We start from the raw sequence: 14,374 nt of genomic DNA, 5'->3' as shown, positions 1-14,374 counted from the left end.
AGGTCGAAATAACTCCCCAACCACACTTGCCCGTGCTGGGAAAGGAAAGAGGCCAGCAGAAAGATAAAAGTTGAGATGAGTTGCCGTCTATTCTGTGGTCACAGCATGACACGGACGTAGGGAAAATAAAAACAGCTAGTCCAGTGGAAATAAAGCTGAAAAGGGGAGCAATTCCACCCAGGAGACCACAATACCCTCTTAAGACCAGAAGCAGAAGGGGGAATAGCATCGACAGTGCAGGGGTTGCTTGAAATAGGAGTGCTTAAAAGAACAAACAGTCCATGCAATACCCCGTTGCTGCCGGTCTTAAAAGCAGATAAATCTAAGTGGAGATTGGTGCATGATTTGCGAGCGGTAAATGATGTGGTAGAGGACTGGCCAGCGGTAGTCCCCAACCCACACACGCTTTTGACTAATGTTCCACCAGAAGCAAGTTACTTTTCAGTGATTGATTTGTGTTCGGCTTTCTTCAGCATTCCTCTAGCCGATCAGTGTCAGTATTTGTTTGCATTTACTTACAGAGGTGCTCAGTATACCTATACCAGAATGCCGCAAGGATTTAAACATTCACCACACATTTTTAATCAGGTATTGAAGGCAGACCTAGAGGGCATGCCATTGGAAAGTACATTGTTACGGTATGTGGATGACCTGTTGATTTGCTCCCACAGCGAGGAACAGTGTGAGCAGGACACTATAACTCTGTTAGAGAAGCTAGCGCACGGAGGACATAAAGTATCCAAAAAGAAACTGCAATTCTGCACGCAGCAAGTGGAATACTTAGGCAGGGTAATATCCAAGGGAGTGAAGGCGATAGCACCAGATCAGATTGAGGCAATAACTAAGGCCCCAAAACCCCAGACTGTAGGGCAGATGATGACGTTTTTGGGAATGGCAGGGTACAGCTCAGATTGGATAGGAGAATATGCTGAGATTGTGGCACCTTTGAGAAAGATAATGAAAGAAGCAGGACATACAAATTTGAAGAACGGCTTACAGTGGAATGGAGAGGCGGAGATAGCTTTCAATACTATTAAGCAGGAATTGCAGTCAGCACCAGCATTAGCTTTGCCTGACTACGAGAAGGTTTTTTATTTGTATGTATCCAACCGACAGGAGGGTTCTGTCACAGCGGTTCTAACACAAGAGACAGGCACAGGAAAAGCAAAGCAGCCGATAGCATACTACAGTACGAGACTAGATGAGGTGGCTCAGGGGTACCCACCCTGTTATCAGGGATTGGCGACGCTGTACTATGCATATGAAAAGGCATCATCGGTAACCCTGGGCTATCCTGTGACTCTGTACACACACCACAAAGTAGCAGAATTGCTAGAAAGGGGGAAATTTGTGCTGACACCAGCCAGGGATAACAGCGTATCAGATGCTATTGACATTTCCAGATATAACTATACAGAGATGTACTACCAGTAATATAGCCGATTTTGTCCCTTTGGGCTATGAAGGAGAACCCCATGATGGTGTAGGGAAGATGATGGCTTTTGCCAAATTGAGAGCAGATTTACGGTCAGAACCACTAGAGGATATAGATAAAAAGGTTCTGTTCGTAGATGGCTCTTGTTATAGGGATTATGATGGAAATCACGCAGGGTTCTCAGTAGTGCAGCAGGATCAGTCGAGCTATAAGATTATTAGGATGGAGTCCTGTCCCCAACCGTGTTCCGCCCAACTAGCAGAAATCAAAGCCCTGACAGCTGTGTGTGAAATGATGAAAGGTGAGAAAGTAGACATCTATACTGATTCGGCATATGCTCATGGAGTATGCCATTTGTTCGGGGCAGTGTGGAAGCAGAGAGGTTTTAAAAAAAGTAGCGGAGATCCCATACAACATTGTCAGCAAATTCTAGACTTAATAAAAGCCATAATGAAACCTAAAGCATTGGCTATAGTAAAATGCCAGGCACATAAAAAGGGAAATGATGTAATAACAAAGGGAAATCAAGCTGCGGACGAGGCAGCCAGAAAAGCGTCTGGATGTACATCAGCTGTCATTGCCCCCCAGGTAAGCCTAACTCCAGAACCTGAGGTAGAGGACCTAATTGAAATACAAGGTAAGGCAACTTTGGCAGAACAGACAATGTGGAGAAAAAGGGGGGCCAAGCAGAACCCGGAAGGCTTGTGGAGCACGGAAGACGGTTTGTTAGTAGCACCCACCCCTCTACTGACGATTCTGATTTCAGAAGCACATGGGATGGACCATTGTGCAAGGGGGGAAGTGATAAAGAAAATAAAGAAGGATGGTTTTTGGTCACCTTATTTACAGGCTTCAGTGGACTTTGTCTTGTCACAGTGCGAGGTATGCGCACAGAATAATGTTCGGAAGGGAATTACAACCCCAATAGGTCACATTCCTGTACCCGAAGGACCATTTAAACATCTAGTGATCGATTACATAGACATGATAAAGACAGTGAGAGGGAAAAGATACATGCTGGTAGTAATTGATCGAATTAGCAGATGGGTGGAGGCGGTACCTTCAAGAGATCAAGGGGCAAAGACAGTGGTAAAATTCCTGACAAATGAAGTGATCCCAAGGTTTGGAATACCTACAGAAGTTAGCTCAGACAATGGTTCAGCTTTTATCCAGAAAGTGGTCAAACTGGTACTCAGGCACTGAGGATAAAGCAAAGATTTGGATGTGTATACCACCCTCAGTCGCAGGGCATGGTAGAAAGAATTAATGGAACCCTGAAAGCCAAACTAAACAAAATTTGTGCAGACACTAAACTTAATTGGGTCGATGCTTTACCGTTAGCATTGATGAGTTACCGCATGCAAACTAATCAAATAACATGCCTGACACCGCATGAGATGCTCACTGGGAAGCTATCATACCCGTGATAGGGGTAAGCAAAAATGTTGAATGGATAAACTATATATACTACAATCAACAGAGATTCATCAACTACACCGATGATGCACTGGAGGCCTTAGGGCAACAGCTGGATGCAACTAGCAGGATGGCGTGGCAAAACAGACAGGTACTGGATTGGCTTTTGGCAGAGAAAGGGTGTGTGTGTGTAATGTTTGGAGAACAATGCTGCCCAGAAGGGTCTTTCACCAGAGCAATGAATAAATTAAAGAATCTGCGGACGGAGGTCAAACAGAATGCAGGGTTCGGACATCAGTTCTTTGATTGGTTAGAAAGTAGACTCGGAGGATGGGGAGCATGGCTGACTAAAATAGCAATAACTGTCAGTATTATATTGTTGAGCTGTGCGTTTGTGCTGTGCTGTTTTCTTCCTTGTCTCAAATCTCTTGTAGTGTGTGCTGCAACCAAACAATTTCCAATGCTCGTGGCAATTACTGAAGCAAGCTTAGTGGAGAAAGAAACACCGAAAATGTATCGTTACAGCCTACAACACCTGCAGGATGAACAAGAGCAAAACGACAGTGTGGGAGTAGATTGTAAGGGCTGCTGAGTCTTTTTCCCTGTCTCAGATACAGAGGGACAGGTTTTTGGCTCAGTGGCCCAGGGTAACAGGGAGAGAATACTTTGAGGTCTTGGCGCAGAAAATTATAGTTTAACCCGAGATTTGGGAATAAGTGCTTGAGTTTATTGGGGCTTTTGTGCGCGGACTCTTAGTCTTTTCTCTGTGTGAGACCCTCTGGGTCTCAAAGGGGGATATATTGGAGTATAAATTTTGCTCAGTTCTGAGTTTGCTATTTGCTATGCATGTATCCTAAAAATGTAGAAGACAATGGTGTGTTAATGAGAGGTAGCTAAGAGATGTAGATTAGAACATGATTAAGTCAATGGGTAAAAACAACAGGGGCAAGATGTACGTGTGGTACGTGTGATACGCAACTATAGATCGATTACATATGCTAATGCAACTGGACCAGGAGATTGCTATAAAAAATGCTGGGTCCGAGGATCGGTGGGCAATCAGCGACTAGCTCAATGACTGTCTCAGCTTTGATTTGCAAATTAAAGTTTAACCCTTCTTGAAGAATCTTCTGCGTCTCTTGGTCATTTGTGAGGCATGAGAAACCACGACAATATCAGCCTCTGAGACAGAGATCACAGGATCACCGGATGCAGCAGGGGTCTTCACAGGTACAGATATATTCTTCCTTTCACAGAGGGCATAGCAGGTGTTGAGCTTGTCGGGTACAGTACTGAAGCATTGGTGCCATTCATGCTATTGGGTTTTGCTTTGTAGGAAGTAATGGAATGTAACCTCCTACCTCGCTCAGACTTGTTACTTTGCTCTTGTAATAGCCTTTCATAAATCATACCTGGTTTTCCTGTACAGATCTGGGTTGCAAGATTTAAATGCCTTAGAATTAGCCCTCAAGCGGCTCTTGGTTCACCCATGGCTTTGGGACTGTACAGCAAGTTTTTTGTAGGCACCCACTCACCCACACAGGTTTCAACTGTGGCATACTCGTCCAGATTCGAAGATGAATCCCTGAATACTGTGGGGACCAAGAAGGTATGGACAAGGGAAGCTCAGGCGCGCTTACAGGACTGCTTTGAATAGGAGGGCTAGACAGTATTCAGGGATTCATCTTCGAATCTAGTACAACCAGGTGATCAGACTTTCCGAAGTGTGGTGTGGAATAGTACGACAATTCCTTTTGATCTTAGTGTAACAGTGCCGTAGTTTCCTCTGTTACTACAAGTGATTTGTTGATGATAATTATTTAGTGATTTTTTTCAAGCTGCCCTGGTTAAAATCCCCCAAAATGTTGGGGAAGGTGTAAGGTTCTGCTGTTTGGTGCATGTTGATCACATTGTTGAGAACATCTGGGAGCCTGTTTTACATTGCCCTGAAGTGAAATGTACAACGTGACCAAATTCACCACTGAAATCTGCCACGGCGGATAAAATGGCCTGCGCTTGATTGAGAGATATTCCAGGTCTGATGAACAGAATTGAGACATCACTGAAACATTTGTGCACCAAGGGGAGTTTTTTAAATGCACTTGTCGCCCAAAGCAGCAATATTTCTGATGAGAAGTCGTCCTTTGTTGGATTTAGACAGTGATAGATTGTTCTATTGCATTAAAATGCATTTACTAACTTTACAGACCTTGGATGCAGTTGTGATTCTCTATAGCAGGAATATTTAATTGCATCCTTTGAGCTGAGCCACTTCAAGTTCGCCATTGAAGGGGACCCAGAAGGTCCAAAACGATGACTGCTTACTCGTTTCCATAGATGCTGCCTGGCCTGCTGAGTGGGTGTGTTGCTTTAGATTACCATCATCTGCAGATGTTCTTGGGCTTGTGACAAACCTATTGCACTCTTGTGGAAATAACAGGCAGGATAGACAAAAGAGAATCAGTCGATGTTGTTCACTGGGATGTTCAGAAGGCATTTGACAAGGAGCCACACATGAGGCTGTGAAACATGGTACGACCCCATGGTATTACAGGAAAGATACCAGCATGGAGAGGAGATTGACTGACTCTCAAGAGGCAATGATTGGGAATAAATGGGGACTTTTCTGGTTGGCTGCTGGTGCCTAATGGGATTCACTGTGGTCTGTGTTGGGATATCTTTTCATGTTTTATGCAAATGATATGGATGGCAGAATTGATGGTTTTGTGGGCAGGTTTACAGATAATATAAAGATAGCTGGTGCTCAGGAAGCAGGAAGTCTGCAGTAGGCCTTAGACAGATTAGCAGAATGGTCAAGGAAGTGGCAGCTGGTATATCGTGTAGGGAAGCTGATGGTGATGCATGTTGGTAGAAGGAACAAAGGTACAGACTATTAAATGGGTAGTGAATTCAGAAATCGGAGGTGAAAGGGGTCTTGTGTTGATGCACCATCAATAACTCTCGCAGACGGGAGGCAAAAGATAGGCTTTTATTAGCTGCACATTGACCACAACATCTTGGAGACTGAGGGAGGAGCAGTGCTTCCAATCGCCTTTATACAGGGGTCTGTGGGAGGAGCCACAGGAGCAGTCAGCAGAGGGGTGTGTCCAGACAGGTATACACAGAGTTTACCACATGGGCATTATTACCTAAAGGTTAACATGCAGGTTGCAAATACAATGCTCACGTTAATTTTGAAATGACTGGAATGTAAAAGAAGAGTTTGAATGCCGAGTCTTTATAAGGAGGTGGTCAGACCACATTTGGAATGTTGTGAGTAGTTTTGGGCTCCTTATATAAAACAGAATGTAATAGGAATGGAGAAGGACCAGAGGAGGTTCAGAAGGATGATCCTGGTCAGGAACGGGTTAGTTATGAGGAGCATTTAATGGCTCTGTGCCTTTATATACTGTAGTTTAGAAGAATGACAGGGTATCTCAATGCGACCAATCAAATATTGAATGGCCTACATAAATAGATGAGAGGATGCCTCCAATAATGGGAGAGACTAGGATCAGGGGGCACTGACTCATAATACAAGGACATCCCTTTAGTACAGGGGTGAGGGGGAGTTTCTTCAGCTAGGGAATTGTTAATCTGGAATTCATTGTCAAAGGCAACTGTGGAGGACAAGTCATTTGAGTCTATTTAAAGTAGAGGTTGGTAGGTTCTTGATTTGTAAGGGAGTTGAAGATTACAGGAAGAAAGCAGGAGAATGGGGCTGAGAGGGGAAATAAATTTGAGTAGCAGAGCAGATTCGATGGCCTGAATAGCCTAATTCTGCTCCTATGTTCTATGGTCCTATTATCAAGTGCTGTTTGATCCTGTCAGTCATAAACTTTTGCGTCACTGATATTTGGCTGAGCCCCAGTTCCCTGTCTCCGCAGCCTCTTGTGTGACCTCACCAGAGTTTCATACAGCCACAAGATGGCGCCAGTGAACCACGGTGCCGTTGTGATGGCTGCAGACAAGACAATGAACCCTGACGAAGGGTCTCGGCCCGAAACATCGACTGTACTTCTTCCTATAGATGCTGCCTGGCCTGCTGCGTTCCACCAGCATTTTGTGTGTGTTGCAATGAATCCCTCAATTGTATATGTTGACATTTTATGTACTTTGATAATAAATTTACTTTGAACTTGCCAACTTCCACACTCAACGCACTGACTGATGAAGGCAAGCATGCCCTACACCTTCCTGACTGCACTCTAACTTGTGTCGCCACATTGAGAGAGCTGTGGACATGGATCCCAAGATCCCTCTGTACATCAATGCTCTGACAGTGCTGCCATTTGCTGTGAACTTTCCCCTTACATTTAACTTTCAATAATGCATCCTCTCTCACATGTCCAGGCTAAACTCCATCTGCTACTTCAAAGGTTTCAATAGTACATTTAATGTCAGAGAAATGTATGCAATATACATCCTGAAATGCTTTTGCTTCGCAAACATCCACAAAAACAGAGGAGTGCCCCAAAGAGTGAATGACAGTTAAATGTTAGAACCCCAAAGCCCCCCCAGCTCCCCTTCCCATGCACAAGCAGCAGCAAAGCAACGACCATCCCCCCTCCTCCACCAGCAAAAAAAAAGCGTCAGCACTCCCCACCGAGCACTCAAGCATGCAGCAAAGCATCAATAAAGACACAGACTTGCCGTACCCCAAAGACGACTCGTTCACCCGGTATTCGACATAACACAGGCTCTCACTCCCTAAAAAGGGAAAAAGGGGTGTCCTCGTTTCGCATCGAGAGGGGAGACAACAAACAACGTGCTGATTTACAATGTTAAAATTCTGTTGCGTTGCTTTTTCTGCTTTTTCTCCTCTGCCATGGAATTTCTGAACAGTCCATGAACCTACAAACACTACCTCTCTATTTTGCTCTCTTTTACAGCATTCATTCATTTATTCACTCTCCTTGTATTTACTAATCTACCTATTTATTGTCTGTCTACTTATTTGTCTATTTATTTATTTTTATTATTGTAATTACTTTTTATGTATTACTGTGTATTTCAGCTGGAAAACAACAAATTCTGTGCGATACTGTAAGTCAATGATAACAAACCTGTTCACAAAGGAAAATCTGCAGATGCTGGAAATCCGAGCAACACACACAAAATGCTGGAGGAACTCAGCAGGCCAGGCAGCGTCTATGGAAAAGAGTACAGTCAATGTTTTGGGCAAACCTAATTCTGATTCTGACACACTGGCTGTGGTGAACTACATTCACCTGTCTGGACACGCCCCCCCCCGCTGACTGCTCCTGTGGCTCCTCCCACAGACCCCTGCTGACTGCTCCTGTGGCTCCTCCCACAGACCCCCCGCTGACTGCTCCTGTGGCTCCTCCCACAGACCCCTGCTGACTGCTCCTGTGGCTCCTCCCACAGACCCCTGCTGACTGCTCCTGTGGCTCCTCCCACAGACCCCTGTATAAAGGTGATTGGAGGCACGGCTCCTCCCTCAGTCTCCAGGATGTCGTGTGGGGATCTCTTGCTGCTGACTGCTCTCTTCCAGCGAATAAAAGCCTATATCTCGCCTCACGCCTCCAAGAGTTATTGATGGTGCATCACTGGATACTGGGGGTTGAAAATGAAGCTGAAAGCAACAATGAGGAGGAAAACTCCACCTTGACCTTTATTGCAAAAGGATTTGAATCCGGATCGAACTTAGACTACATTAGTCTATTTATGAAAAAATTACATAATTCAAACATGTTTCTGATCTGACAATGAGGAATTGTGGTTCATTGCATCAAAGCAGGGCTGTAAGAGATGAAGTCAGGTAGTTTTCCTGTGTCTGAGTAATCCCAGTGTATCCAACATCTTACAATGTCATGTTGTCTCCAGACGGCCCTTTTTATTGTAATTGTTTGCATGCATTTTACACTATTTAAATCACAATTCCCCAAACATTATACTTAACCACTTTTTCACCCTCCTGCCTGACTCCTCTATGTATACCCCTGCCACACGTATCTTCCCTCAGTTCAGTCTGTCCCCTGATCTGAAGAACATCAGGAACAGAAACAAGAGGAGGCTATTCAGTTCCTCACACCTGCTGTCTATTAAATAACGTCAACACCATTTGCCTGTGTTGATGTCATTTCCATGATTTCCTTTGCTATTAAGAAAATCTACCACTGACTCTCCTGAACATACTGGCTCTCTAAAAATCCCCACACCAAACCCACACCTGGACCATGAGCTCGAAATATTCACTCCTTCTTGGTGAATTAATTTATCATCTTCGGAATGGTCATCCCCTCACTGTGACCCCTCCTTCTAGATGCTCCAGAAACCAGAAACATCTTCCCTGTGAAGTCAGGAAGAAGTTTGTAAGTTTCAGTTTGATGGCCACACAATCTTTGAAATTATAGTTTGTGTGATTTTGTTCCTGACAGTCCAACAGAAGAGGTACATGGGGATGTGGCCATCACCTTAGGCATGCTCCACTCCCCACTCACGCCACACACACACACCTGGGCTGAGGCACAGAAAACATTACCCACTGCCTCCCCTCTAACTCTCCAAAACTTGATCCTCCCTCTGACTCTTCCCTACCCCTCAATCAACCGTCCTCTTTCCTACATCTCCACATCCCACATTCCCCAGCACAGGCCCTCATTCCCTCTGCCCCCCACCTTGATCCTTGGCGCTCCCCTTTCCTCTCTGCATCCTCTCTCACCCCACCTCCATGCACTCCACAACCCCAGTCCTTTCCATTCACTCACTCTCCAGCTCTGAGAACTCGACTCCATTTGCCAAAAGGCCCCTACCAGGGAGTCAAAGGTCTTCACACACTCCTCCCAGTGTGGGTTTCTTTCTGCCCCTCTGACTCTCAGATTTCCAGCGCCTTGTCCTCTCCATCTGGGACAGTGGGACACAAGATTGTGATTGAATAACTGTACCAAAACAATTTTAATGGATGGCCAGGACTGGCAGCACAGCAGCCTCAGGTGTGATAGAAATGGAGACCAAAGATTGGGGAGCAGGCAGGTCACGATGTTGGTTAGGGAGTGCATCACTTTACAGCTTACAGAGATATTCCTGCGGGAATGTGCAGTGAGGTTAAATTGGTCGGTTAAAAATAAGAAGGAGGCAAACATTGAAGCAACTTTCTCTACAGTATCTCAAGAGATATACTTCGGAATGCATCCAGCGAGACTATATTGGTCGAAGTCAGAAATGAGAGGAGGAGTATCACTTTGTTGGGATTTAAGTATAGGTACCCAAAAGTCAGTGGGAATTGTGAGAACCCAATTGAAGGGAGATGGCAGATAATTTTTGGAATAATAAAATTGCAATCAGAGGTGATTTCAACATCCTTAATATTGACTGGGACAGACATAGTGCTGAGGGATCTGCCAGGGCACAATTTGTAAAATGTGTTCCTGAAATTTTGACAAGATATATGTAGATAGTTCAACTAGAGAAGATATTACACTTGACTGCCTCCTAGCTGGGGAATGGTTAGTCTGTCAGTGGGAAGCGTTTTGCCCAAGTGAGCTTCTTTTTGTGAGTTTTAAAATAATTATGGAGAAAATGGGCTTGTGCTGAACCTGCATCTACCTGGAAAGACTCACTCACTCACTCTCTCTCTCTCTCCCTCTCTCTCTCTCTCTCTCTCTCCCCTCTCCCCTCCCCCTCCTCCCCCTCCCCCTCTCCCCTCCCCCTCCCCCTCTCCCTCTCCCCCCCTCCCTCTCCCCCTCCCTCTCTCTCTCTCTCTCCCTCCCTCCCTCCCTCCCTCCCTCTCTCTCTCTCTCTCTCTCTCTCTCTCTCTCTCTCTCTCTCTCTCTCTCTCTCTCTCTCTCTCTCTCTCTCTCTCTCTCTCTCTCCCTCTCCCTCAGACAGACACACACACCATGTGAGCTCAGGCACCTACCTTTATCCACAGCCTCATCTTCACGTGCTTACACGCAGTCTCACCTGAACCTCCCTCAGCACTGATCCCTCCTGTCCTTTCCTTCAGTGTTTCTCTTGGCCCTCCTCCGTATGCCCTTCCTCAGACCTCATGCCTCCAACACTTCCCCATCCCTCCCTTTGCTGCACTCTGTGCTACCTTCCTGTGGCCCCTGCGTTGGGCTCTCCTTCCCACCCAGGTGGGTGACACGATCCTTGCTTGGGTGACCCAACTGTCCCAAATGATCATGTGAGTGAGGCTGAGTGATGGATGGAGCGAAAGGGGCAATGAAACACTGAGTGAAGGAGGGGCAGAAAAAAATCCACATTGAGAACAGCGAGTGACCTTTGATCCTTCACTCCCTGCTCTCCCAGGGCTGGACGATGGGTGAGAGAGGAAAGGGGTTTCCATGTCACCCACACCTCATTCATCTTTGTTCATGCTTGAATTCAGGACTCTGCCAATCCAGCTCATAAATGTTTCAAAAGGTCAGTTCATGGCAGCACCGCGTTCAACCAGAAGATGGCGATAGAAGGCTGCCCAAAGTTTCACGACGAGAATCCCTGCCTCGGGCCGGGATCCTTTGTCAGGACTGAAGAGAGGGGGCAGGGACCCTATAAAGAAGGTGGGGGGAGGGTGGGAAGGAGAAAGCTAGTAGGTGCCAGGTGAAAAACCAGTAAGGGGAAAGATCAAGGGGTGGGGAAGGGGAGAGGGAGTGAATAGGCAGGAAAGGTGAAGAAGGAATGTAAGGGGAAAGCACTTCTTCCTGCACTCGATCTTTTCATCTCTAAACTGTAACCATCGCGGAGACATCAACCATCTCAACTTCACCACTCCTCTCTCCTGTTCCAACCTCACTCCTGAACGCACTGCCCTCTGCTCTCTCCACAGTAATCCTAACCTCACCATTAAACCTGCAGACAAAGGTGGTGCCGTAGTAGTCTGGCAGACGGACCTCGACCTCACTGAGGCCAAACAACTGCTCTCTGACAAGGACACCACCAAAAAACATCAAACCATTGTCTTCCGTACCATCACCGCCCTTATCAACTCCGGAGACCTTCCATCCTCAGCCAAATAACTCATAATTCCAACACCCCGCACTGCTCGGTTTTACCTCCTCCCCAAGATTCACAAGTCTGACCGTCCTGGTAGACCCATAGTTTCAGCCTGCTCCTGCCCACCAAACTTGTATCTGCCTACCTGGACTCCATTTTGTCACCCATAGTTCAGTCCTTCCCTACCTACATCCGGGATACATCCCATGCCCACCACCTCTTCAATAACTTCCGGTTCCCCGGTCCTGACCGCTTCATTTTCACAATGGATGTCCAATCCTTATACACTTCCATTCCCCATCAAGAAGGCCTCAAAGCCCTCCGCTACTTTCCTGACAATAGACCTCACCAGTTCCCCAACACCAACACACTCCTCCGGTTGACGGAACTGGTACTCACACTTAATAACTTCTCTTTTGGCTCTCCCCACTTTCTTCAGACCAAGGGTGTAGCTCTGGGCACTCGCATGGGTCCCAGTTATGCCTGCCTCTTCGTGGGTCATGTGGAACAGTCTATGCTCCAAATCTATACTGGTACTGCTCCCCAACTTTTCCTTTGCTACATTGACGACTACATTGGTGCTGCTTCCTGCACCCATGCTGAGCTCGTCAATTTCATCGACTTTGCCTCTAACTTCCACCCAGCCCTCAAATTCACTTGGTCCATCTCGGACACTTCTCTCCTCTTTCTCGATCTCTCGGTTTCCATCTCTGGAGACAGACCATCCACTGATATCTTCTATAAACTTACTGACTCTCATAACTACCTCGACTATACTTCTTCACACCCTGCCAAATGTAAAAATGCTATTCTCTATTCCCAGTTCCTCTGTCTCTGCCACATCTGCTCCCAGGATGAGGCTTTCCGTTCCAGGACATCTCAAATGTCCTCTTTCTTTAAGGATTGTGGTTTCCCTTCTGCCGTCATTAATGATGCCCGCACCCGCATCTCCTCCATTTCCCGCACTTCAGCCCTCACCCCATCCTCCCGTCACCACAACAGGGACCGTGTTCCTCTCGTCCTCACCTATCACCCCACCAGCCTCCGGATCCAGCATATTATCCTCCACAACTTCTGCCACCTTCAACAGGACCCCACCACTAAGCACATCTTTCCCTCTCTACCCCTCTCCGCTTTTTGCAGGAATCATTCCCTCCGCGACTGCCTGGTCCACACGTCCCTCCCCACAGATCTCCCACCTGGTACTTATCCCTGCAAGTGTAAGTGTATCCCTACACCTCCTCTCTTACCACCATTCAGGGCCCCAAACAGTCCTCCCAGGTGAGGCAGCACCTCACTCGTGAGTCTGTTGGAGTAACCTATTGCATCCGGTGCTCCTGGTGCAGCCTCCTCTACATCAGTGAGACCCGACGCAGACTGGGGGACCGCTTCGTCGAGCACCTCCACTCCGTCCACCACAACAGACAGGATCTCCTGGTTGCCACCCACTTCAACTCTGCTTCACATTCCCATTCGGATATGTCCATACATGGCCTCCTCTACTGCCATGATGAGGCCAAACTCAGGTTGGAGGAGCAACACCTCATATACCGTCTCGGTAGTCTCCAGCCCCTTGGCATGAACATTGAGTTCTCAAACTTCCGGTAATTTCCTCCCCCTCCCTTCCCCCATCCCAGTTTCACTCAGCCTCTTCCAGCTGCCTATCATCTCCCTCATGGTTCCATCTTCTTCTACTACTTATAGTGCTTGCCCCTTACATTCCTCCTTCACCTCTCTTGCCTGTCCCCTCCCTGCTTCCCCTGCCCCACCCCTTGATCTTTCCCCTTACTGGGTTTTCACCTGCCACCTACCAGCCTTCTCCTTCCCACCCTCCCCCACCTTCTTTCTAGGCCCCTGCCCCTCCCCCTCCAGCCCTGACGAAGGGTCTCGGCTGAAACATTGTCTGTTTGTTTCCACGGATGCTGCCCGACCTGCTGAGTTCCTCCAGCGTGTTGTGCGTGTTGCTTTGACCCCAGCATCTGCAGAGTATTCAGTGTTGCTGCTGGAAACCGGTACTGCAGGAAGAGCCGAAAAAATGTCGCAACTCTGCTGGAACAGGAGTGGGAATTTGATTATGGAATGTGGGCATCGGCAACAGGACCAACACTTACTGCCCACCGACTGCCCTTGAGAAGTCGAAATGAGCAACCTCAACTGATGCAGTCAGTGCTGTGTCATCTATTTAGATCAGATCTTCGACTCGATGGGCCGAATGGTCTGCTTCTGCTCCTATATCTTGTGGTCAATACCTCAATAATAGTGCTTACTGGAGCTAGTGTTCCATTAACGGCAGAAGTCATTACATAATTAGCAAGACTATTAGTGCAATTTACTATCCCAACTTCAACACCAATCAGCCTGACAATATCCACCAACCAATAACTTTGTTCTTCCCTGTGACTGTGTGGTTTTATTCTGGGGGCTCCGGATTCCTCCCATGGTACAAAGTCATATGGTTAATAGTCCACTGTAAATTGTTCTGTGATGAATTGGTTAAATGCGTAGGCTGCTATTTGGTGCTGCTCACGTGTTGGAATGAGACAGTCCTCACCATGGGATCAGAGG

The sequence above is a fragment of the Hemitrygon akajei genome, chromosome 2 (genome assembly GCF_048418815.1).
Source record: "Hemitrygon akajei chromosome 2, sHemAka1.3, whole genome shotgun sequence".
NCBI lineage: Eukaryota > Metazoa > Chordata > Chondrichthyes > Myliobatiformes > Dasyatidae > Hemitrygon > Hemitrygon akajei.
The sequence above is the reverse complement of the archived record's forward strand: the minus strand, read 5'-3'. Positions refer to the sequence as shown.